This window comes from Lygodium microphyllum, chromosome 19 (assembly GCF_053477565.2).
Source record: "Lygodium microphyllum isolate KBCC chromosome 19, Lygodium_microphyllum_v1.1.10, whole genome shotgun sequence".
NCBI classification, from domain to species: domain Eukaryota; kingdom Viridiplantae; phylum Streptophyta; class Polypodiopsida; order Schizaeales; family Lygodiaceae; genus Lygodium; species Lygodium microphyllum.
This window is the reverse complement of record NC_141153.1, coordinates 120,697,394-120,707,821: the sequence shown is the minus strand read 5'-3', so window position 1 is coordinate 120,707,821 and position 10,428 is coordinate 120,697,394. Positions and strand designations below refer to the sequence as shown.

Here is a 10,428-nt window from a genome sequence, read left to right as displayed (position 1 = left end):
ATGGAGACGGCAAACAAGGGGAAGGTTCAGCAGACTATTCTGACTAGTGCAGGTTCTAGCATCAGATCTGAGACAGGTTGGGATTTTTCTATTGACAGATATACTATTTATGCCTACTTGGCTAGTCTCACGGAGTAGATGTACTTTTTGAGGAGAAACGTAAGAGGGATGAAGAGAATCCAAATGAAACTAAAAAGACTAGAGGGGGTGAGTTTGTTACTCCACCTATTGCAGGGCCGTCTTTGAGACGAGGGCTAGAATGAGAGATGGAAGATGCTCAAAAGAAAGAAAAGAGGCAAGAGCCTAGAGAGAGAAAGCAGCCAGGGTTTAGATTGATGTCCGATATTGAGACATCTACGGACATGAAGAAAATATTTAATGATAAGATACTTGGCACTGAGGTGACTTTTACTATTTTTGAGGTTTTGGGCATCTCAAAAAGAGAGTTTCAAGATTAGTTCCAAGAAGTCCTGAAGAGAAAAAGATATGCATTGTCTACTACTGATACATAGGGAGTTTTGATTGGGGAGTTGGATGAGGATGAGGATGAGGTTATGGTTGAGAATGCTTCTGTTTTTCTGCAGACAAAGAAGAGAGTTTAGCCTATGCATTATGCTGAAACTGATGAGCCTATCTTGGTACTGCATAGTCATTTCTCGCGGAGTCATTGGGCTAGGGCAACTACAGAAACAATGGTAAAAATTGGAGACAAACAGGTGCCTTATGTTGCTTTGGTGGATCATGGTTCAGAGATTAATCTCATAGTTCGTGGAGTTTATGAAAGTAATAGATGGCCTATGGATGTAGAGCATGGGTGGCGTATGAGAGCCGCCAACAATACTGTAGATGATTTGTATGCTGCTTGTCCCAGTGTCAGGATTTCTATTGGAGATGTAGAGGAGGATTTCCATTTCTTTGTGCAAGATTCATGATCTTATCCCATAAATTTTCTTGGACAGCCATTCATCACAGAGATGCGCATGGAGACGAAAGTAATGGATGATGGATCTGCTTATGCATGGATTCGCAGTAAAGATGGTATGAGAGCAGTCGAGTTTATGACTGCGTGTGTAAATCATGCAAGAAACAGAGATACTCTTCGAGATGCACCTTTGCCCACTATGAGGGATTCGGGTTTTCATTAGCTACCACTGTTCCACTAGACAACGGTGGTACAGAGCAGAGGAGATTGGAGTTCTCGCCTCCTGGCAGCAATGTTTTCTCCTCCAATTTTGTTGGAATTTTAGCAAATAGTTCGATGAGTTATCAGAAGATTTCTAAGTTGACTAGAGCTGCCAGGCAGTACATATACAGGAAGGAGAAAGTTTTGAAAAATGCAGGTATTTTAGAGGATGATGAGCATATAGATGGGATGTATGATAGTATGGTTTGTGCAGATACGATGATAGAGATGGAAAATATGCTGAAAACTAATATGCAGAGTTGTCATAGTAATGTATCAGTGCAGTCCCTGGACATGCTTCATGAAATTTTAGATTTTGTGTCACAGATAGAGTCAGAAGTTAATGTGACTCAGCAAAAAGTGTTGAGTGCTGAAGAAATTCAGCAAACAGAGTTTTTGGCTCATTATGATCAGCCTACAGAGACACAGAGGACTGAAAACTTTCAGTCAACAGAGTTTACTGCTGAAAACTTTCAGTCAACAGAGTTTACTGCTGAAATATTTCAGCATCCAGAGTTTAGGGCTGTTCCTATGTAGTCCATAGAGCAGAGGGCTGAGGATATTCAGCCACCAGAGTGCAGAATTGCTAATTTACAGCAAGATTTGAGTAATGCAGAGGATCATAATGAAGCCAGGGTTGACACGAAATACAAGACTGTGGATAAGAAGGTGAAGCCGGTAGAGCTGGACCACTTCCACCTGACAGTGATCAGCAAATAGAGAGGGCTGCCAAGCAGCCAATTTTGAGGAATCCAAAGCATATATGCCATAAATTTTCAGTAGATACTCTTGCTGAATTAAAAATTTGAAATGGTGATTTCTTGCTACCCGCAGAGAAGCAATGCTTTCAGGATATGCTTGAGTGACATGGAAGGGGGTTTGCTTTTTTCTCGCATGAGATTGGATGTGTGAATCTGGATATTGTTGCCCCTATGGTGATCTTTACTATTCCTCATATTCCATGGAACCTCCGACCTATTCTAGTACCTAAGGCACACCTGCCAAAGTTAGTTGACTTGTTGAATGAGAAAATCAGGATGGGATTCCTAGAGCCATCATCTGCACCATACTCAAATAGGTGGTTTACGATTCTAAAGAAGAATGGTACTCTCCAATTTATACAGGACATGCAGCCAGTAAATAGAGTTACTATCAAGAATGTTGGTATAGGTCCAATTGTGGATGAGTTTGTAGAAGCATTTGCTGGACGTGCCATCTATTCTTTAGGTGATTTGTATTCGGGATATGATCAGTTTCAGCTGGCTTTGGAAAGTAGGTACATAATCACTATGAGAAATCCTATTGGGCTTGTCAGGATGTGTACCTTGCCTCAAGGTGCCACTAATTCTGTTGTGCATATGATGAATGCCATGCATAAGGTCCTTCGTGAGTACATACCTCAGCTTACCATGCCTTTCTTGGATGATGTGCCCATTAAGGGGTGTGCAGAAGAAGAGAAGGATGAGAGTCTAAATGAGCAAGGATGTAGATACTTTGTGGCTGATCATATTTCAGCTTGTGAAAATATTTTGGCCAGGTTAGAAGAAGTGAACTTGACACTATCAGGGCAAAAATCTATTTTTGGAGTAAATGAGGTTGTCATTGTTAGACATATGTGTGGGTATTATGGTAGGAAACCTTCACTTGAGAAGGTGGATGCTATAGGCAAGATTACGGAGTATTGTTCTACCATTTAGAGGTACGGAGATTTATTGGAGCCTGTGTGTTTTACATGATTTGGATATCCCATTTTGCACACATAGCAGATTGTTTATATCAGCTGCTTCGAAAGGGGCATAATTTTTTTTGGGATGCGTGCCACACTAGAGCCATACGAAAATTAAAGAAGTTATTGCAGATTGCTCCTACTCTTAGAAAATCAGATTATAATTGTGGAAGGCCTATTGTATTGACAGTTAACACTAGTCCAATTGGCATAGGTTGGGCTGTGGGTCAAGATGATGCAGATGGAAACATGTATGCTATTCAGTTTGGGGCGAAAGTCCTAAATGAGAGACAGAGGAGGTATCCGCAAATCAAGAGGGAATTACTGGGAATTGTTACAGCTCTCAAATGACAAGGAGTACTTTATTGGAGCCTCAGTTGTGGTAGAGATAGATTGCTTGCCATTGATAGGTATGATTACGAGTTGCTCTACTCTGGATATAGCTATGCTGAGATGGATTGCATACATCAAGTCATTAAATCTAGAATTTAAACACATAGCAGGGAAGGCTAATCCAGTGGCGGATATGCTGTCTAGAGCCAGATATGATGATGAGGAGACACTACTTGCAGAAGAGGATGATGCAGAAATTTCAGCCGCTATGGTTGATCATGTTTGTCATGTCTATGATATTGTGGCTTTCATAGAAGATCTCTATGTTGGAGATTGATTGCAGATTGGCAAGTATCTTAGTACACTAAGCAAAAGAGATGAATGGATAGATGAAGAGTTCAAGAAGATCAAAAGAAAAGCCTATGGTTATTTTCTCAAGGACAGATTTCTTTGGAAGCACCCGAAGAAAAGAGGTGATTACCCTTGCGGGTTGTCTGCGATAAAGAGACCTAGTTACAGGTGATGAGAGAGTTTCATGAGAGTCCTTGGGCTAGTTATAGAGGAGCATGGGCTACTTATGAGAAAATCAAGGAAAAATATTGGTGGAAAGGCATGTACAGAGATGTTTCTCACTTTGTAGAGACTTGCAAAGACTGTTAGATGAATTCCGTAGTACGTCATCAAGATGAGCTTCATCCGACCTATCCGCTATGTATTCATTATAAGTGGTTAGTTGACTTGGTTAATATGCCTACGGGTCTATGGCAGATGAGATATATTGTTTTGGCTAGAGAGGATCTTACTAATCATGTTGAGGGCAGACCTTTGAGAACGAAGACCACTAGTGCAGTGCGTAAGTTCTTATTGGAAGAAATTTTCTGCAGGTATGGCTTTGTGGGTAAGATCACTGCAGATCGTGGTGAATTGGATGCAGATGAAGCTAGGGAGTTTTTCTCTCAACTAGGAATCAAGTTGGCTCTAACCACAACATACAATCTAGAGGGAAATGGGAAGAGTGAAAGAGGGCATCTGCGGATACTGAAAGCATTAGCCAAAGCATGTAGAGGACGGATTGGATAATGGCTGAGACTTCTACCATTTGCTTTGTGGGCTCATCGTACAACTCACAGTGTTACCACAGGATATATGCTCGCAGAGTTGATGTATGGTCAGAAACCGGTTATGCCGTCTGAGACTTGTGCCTTGACTTGGTCAGTTTTACCTTGGCAGGATGATTTGATGAGAGAGGAGCTTTTATCTCTTTGGATCCGGCAGTTGGGAGAAGACCAGAGGATATTCAACTAGCTATTGACAGGTTGAAGGTTGCTAGACTTAGAAATAAGGACAGGTTTGACAGTAGGCATCGCTTGTGGCCTAGAGCAATAGAAGAGGGAGACTGGGTATTAGTCTTTGTTAGCAGCCTTGAAAATCAGCATACTGCACTTCGGAAGATGGTGAAAAGATGGTTTGGGCCATACATAGTCAGACATGTCTTTGATAATGCAACATATGAGCTGACAGAATTGGATGGGACAGTGCTTAGAGTGCCCATTGCAGGAAAAATAATCAAGACTTTCAAGAAAAGAGATGATGAGAATTATGCATTGGAATAATTTGCAAGATAAGAGCAACGAGAAGAAACTCTAGTAGAAGAGACAGATGATATGACAAATAACCTTGCTGATATACCGAAAATAGTCAATGAAGAGATTGATCTGTTCGTGGAACTTGACGACAATGATCATGGGTACTTGGCCCATCCGGAGGATGCGCTGGATCAGAGGGGGTGGATGTCATACTGCTGCGCATCCGAGGTGTGAAATCCACCAAAAATTTGTGTGTGTGACATTTGTTACTTTGTACATACTTAGTCGTTGTGTTTGTATTTTGTTCTACATGGGCGTATCATAGCAAAGGTGGTGATACTGTTGTGCAAGAAGTTAAGGGTCATACAACAGGGCTGCTTAACTTGAGGAACACTTGATATATGAACTCTATTGTACAATGTTTGCATGTTGTTCCTGAACTGAAGGATGCCTTGTAAAAATATTATGGGGGAGGTGCCAATGAACTGGATCCTTCATCTTATCTTTTAACTCTTGCTGCCCATGAATTATTTAATGAACTTGATACAAGTCACAAGGCTGTAGCTCCTATTCGGTTTTGGATGGTTCTGAGAGAAAAGTATCCACAATTTGCACAGCAGACAAACACTCGTGCATACATGCAACAGGATGCTGAAGAATGCTGGACACAATTGCTTTACATTTTGTCTCAGCGTTTGCAGCCTACGGGTGATGGCAGGTTATCTTCATCGATTGTCAAGGAGCTCTTCAGCATTGAATTAACCAGCAAGATTGCTTGTGCTGAGAGTGGAGAGCAGGAAACAGAAAAAGAGAGAGTGTACTCTTTGAAATGCTACATTTCACAGGATGTCAACCATTTACATGATGGGCTGAAAATAGCAATGAAGTCAGAACTAGAAAAAGTATCATCAGCTTTAGGAAGAAGTGTTGTTTATGTAAAAAGAATCAGAGATCAGTGACTTGCGCAAGTATTTGACTGTCCATTTTGTTCGGTTTTTCTGGAAGAGAGAGTCTAATCAAAAAGCAAAAATTTTATGGAAAGTAGAATATCCTGTGCTACTGGATATTTTGGGATCTCTGTTCTCGGGATCTGAAAAGTAAGCTCAAGGAACCACGCCAGATTCTCAAGGAGAAGGATGATGCAAAAGTAGGTATAACAAAGAGGGAAAGAAAAAAAAGCAACAAAGAGAAAAAAGGAATAGCTTTTTGTGACCGGGGAGTCTGCCATCGATTCAACCTGTTTTTCGGGGATTACTGTGGAAGGGAGCAATCAAGCGGCAGATGTTTGGGTGTAATCAAATTTAGGGGAGAAAGAAAAGTCATATGATCCTATTATTTGCGAAGAAGGCTGTTGATTGGATTAACAGTGAGAGCAGGACCAGCTCTGTTTGTTATAAGGAGGTTCACTTTACCTTACTTGCACTGTTGTGCATTGCTGGTGAGGCTATTCCTTAGTGCACCTACTGTTGAGGAATTTAAAAGGGTGACAAAGAACGAGGATGAAGGGGTGGCACTCATTTGAGAGGGGGAAGCACCAAATACGACAAAGGAGGGGCGTCAAAGCTTCTGATACGAGAAGAAAGGAATGGGAATTCGGGCCTCTAACAAGACTGTGAAGCATGCCACAACAACAACAACGAAGCCAAATGAACATGAAGATAAGGACAACAAGGGGCCATGAACATTTTCTTCGGTGTTGAAATCTGTCCCGTGCCTGTGCATGCTGAGGAGAGCTTGAGGAGGATAGAAGCAACGACGAAGGATAAGACGATAGCAATATGTGCATCATCAAGGTGCTTTCAACAACAACTATGATACTTTGAGCAAGCTTTTTGCTGTGATTGGACCACTCGAGGTGAACAGTAGTCATCACTGATAACAAAACCAAGAAAGCTCAATGAATCGAAATTCACACAATTCAGAACCTTTGGACAGAAATTGCGAAGGAGGCCAAAGACATAGAGCAGGCCATAGCTAAAGTACGTGAACAGAGCTACAAGTAAGGCATGAAAACCATTCCTTTATGGAGGAACTGGATGATTTGCCAGATGATTTGTTGATGTCGCACTGTGTTGAAACCCTAGCCTAAGAAATTCTTACACCAAGTCACTGATACAATCCCAATTTACAGCATGAGAAGATTGATTATATTGTAGCTCCATATGAGGCTGATGCATAGATGACCTTCTTATCAATAAATGCTCTTGTGGACATTGTGATAACAGAGGACTTTGACATGATACCATTTGGATGTCTGAAGATTATGTTCAAGATGGAAAAATCTGGCCAAGGTGTTGAATTTCAGTACAAAAACCTTGTGAAAAACAAAGATTTGAACTTTACAAGCTTACCAAGTAGATGCTAATGGAGATATGTATTCTGAATGGTTGTGACTATCTGCCATCACTGTCTGATAAAGCATCTGACCATGTGTAATCTTTTTCTGCAATGTTTGATCAACTTCTAACGGCAGTTCTATTCCTTCTTTCCTAGGATCTCTTATGCTCTGATGTTTCATAAGCATCTACAAGGGCCTCAGGAGAGAGCTGTTGTAGTTCATGTCCGATTCTGACTCCATGAGATTGCATTCAAACGGGTGAAGTGCAACTAGTATTGCATACATTCAGGTCTATTTACCACATTCAAGAGACCAAAGGCTTGAACAAGTTGATTATAGGGCCATTATCCGAAATTGAGGTGACCTTCTTTCAAATTGAATCGTGATCTCGCTTCATTGATCTTCTATCCTGAAATTAGTAAAGGTCCTTTGTGGTCACGACTTTGCTTTCGAAAACCCTTCGACACCGCTCTTCATAAGAAAGGCCCGAATCACCAGTTTTTGATGATTCAGACACCATCGGACTATCAAGGTAAAGGTTTCAAAACCTTGATTGATTGTGGCAGTACGCATTCCTTTATCTCACCAGCTTGTGCAAGAATATTAGGAATAGCCACAGTAGAAGCACCTACCTTGCTTGCAGAATTAGCAAATGGTCGTGAGGTCACTTGTACCAGGCAAACTGCTAAGGTGGAATTATTTTTGGGAGAAAAGCCGACTTGAGTAAAATTCAGGGTCATGAACCTAGGTATCCATGAGTGTTTGCTCGGAATAGATTGTCTTAAACCTAATGACGCCCACATTCATTGTGGAAAGGGCCAAGTTTCCTTTCGAAACTCTAAAGGGGAATTGGTCACAACTCAAGGAGAGGCTGGAAAGTCGAAAATCCAATTGGCCAAAGCATCTCTTATTATAAAGGGAGTTAGAAAGGGACTACCTGTCTACTTGATTAAGCTTAATAAGCTAGATCAGAAGTAGGAGTCTAGTGAAGAACCTTCATGGCTAAAGGAGTATGCAGACATATTTCCTGAAGAGCTGACAGAACTTCCACCTCAAAGGGAAGTTGATCATGAGATCAAGCTAGTGCCGGGAGCTGCGCCAATTGCAAAGAGGCCTTATAGAATGTCCATCCTGGAAGCAATTGAGCTGAAAGAGCAACTCAAGCAACTGTTAGATTAGGGCTACATCCATCCCAACAGTTCACCATGAGGAGCTTCATTGCTGTTCCAGAAGAAGAAAGATGGAATGCTTCAAGTGTGTATTGATTATAAAGGATTGAATCAATCAACGATTAAGAGTAAGTACCCTATTCCTAGAATAGATGAACTTCTTGACCATCTTCAAGGTGCGAAGATCTTCTCCAAGATTGATCTCAGGTCTGGATACTATCAGATAAGGATCAAGGAAGAAGATATCCCAAAGACAGCCTTTAACACAAGATATGGACACTTTGAGTTCCTAGTCATGTCATTCGAGCTTACGAATGCACCTTCCACCTTCAACAGGTTAATGTAGGATATCTTTAGGCCATGTCTTGATGACTTCATACTCATCTTCTTCGATGATACCCTAGTCTATTCCAAACAAGAAGAAGATCATGAACCACAGCTTCGCATTGTCCTTGAGACAATGAGGGCACACAAGCTTTATGCTAAGATGAAGAAGTGTGCATTCTTCAAACCTCAGATTGAATATCTGGGATTCATTGTATCAGCGAAAGGAATCTCAGTGGATCCGGACATAGTCAGAGTTGTTCTAGAATGGCCAATACCAACAACTATCAAAGAAACACACAGTTTTCTTGGATTGATATGATGGTATAGGGTCTTCATGAAAAACTATGCTTTGATTGCAACACCTTTGGTGATAGATCTACTGAAGAAGCAAACATCCATTGCATGGTCAACTGTCGAAAAATCTAGCTTTGATAGATTAAAGCAGAGTTTGGTATTAGCACCTATCCTGAAACTTCGGGACCTTAGTAAGGAGTTCGAAGTAGTAACTGATGCTAGCGCGCTTGCCTTAGGATGTGTGCTTATGCAAGAAGATCGTCCTGTAGCTTACTCTTCAAGAAAATTGAAGAGCCATGAGAATAATTATGCTACCCATGATCTAGAACTGTTAGCTGTCATCCATGCTCTAAAGCTTTGGAGACACTACCTGTTGTGTAACAAGTTTACTCTAGTGGCGGATCATAAAAGTCTCAAGTGGATCTTTACCCAGAACGAGCTCAACATGAGGCAACGTCAGTGGATTGAAGTGTTGGAGGAGTATGATTTTGAAATCTAATACTAGCCTGGAAAGGAGAATGTAGTTGCCGATGCACTCAGTCGCAAGGCATTCCTTAATTCTCTAATCTTACAAAGTCCATCAACAGCTAGATCTCTAGCCACAAAGGTATCCATGCCAAATAACCCAATACTTGAACTAGCTAGAGAAGAAGCATGCCATGATCCAACCTATCAAAAGATGCTAAGGGAGATCCCTATCAAGATTTAGGACCAAAAGCTACAGGCTAAGTATCATGAAGTCTCTATCAGTAGTGGACTTTTCTACTATAGAACGAGATTATGTACATGAGCAAACCAGTCACTCAAGCAGAAGATACTATGGGAAGCTTATGATTCCCCTTTCTCAGGACATCTCGGCTATGCCAAGACCCTCAATGTAGTCAGGAAGAGCTACTATTGGGAGAGGCTTAAAGGTGACGTTCTCAAATATGTCACTGAGTGTTTGTCTTGTCAACGTATTAAAGCCAAACATGTCAAAATTCCAGGAAAGTTGCAACCATTTGACATTCCCCAAATGAAATGGGAATTCATCAGTATGGACTTTGTTGTTGGCCTACCCCAAGTTCAGGGAGGATACAACTCCATTATGGTTGTGGTTGATATGCTTACTAAGGTTGCACACCTTATTCCTGTTAAGACAAACTATAAAGCCTCAGATATTGCAAGGTTGTTTATCAAGGAGATATTCAAGCTACATGGGTTGCCCAGAAGAATCATTAGTGATCGTGATTCTGTCTTCAAATCACACGTCTGGAGAGCTATCTTTGAAGCCATTGGGACTCAACTCTATTTTAGTACAGCTTACCATCCCCAGACCGACGGTCAAACGGAGCGAGTCAACAAAGTCATCGAGGATATGCTAAGGGGACATCGGTACCGTGAACCAAAAACTTTGGATTCAATACTTGCCACTGGTTGAGTTTGCCTACAATGCTTCTTACCAACAAAGCATTCAGATGACCCCTTTTCAA

The 10,428-nt window shown here is 41.2% G+C and overlaps 1 pseudogene; it reads left to right on the top strand.

Annotated features, from left to right (window-relative positions):
• Positions 1 to 6,350, top strand: LOC148020326 (ubiquitin carboxyl-terminal hydrolase 6 pseudogene; annotated as a pseudogene).
• Positions 6,351 to 10,428: the final 4,078 nt, after the last annotated feature.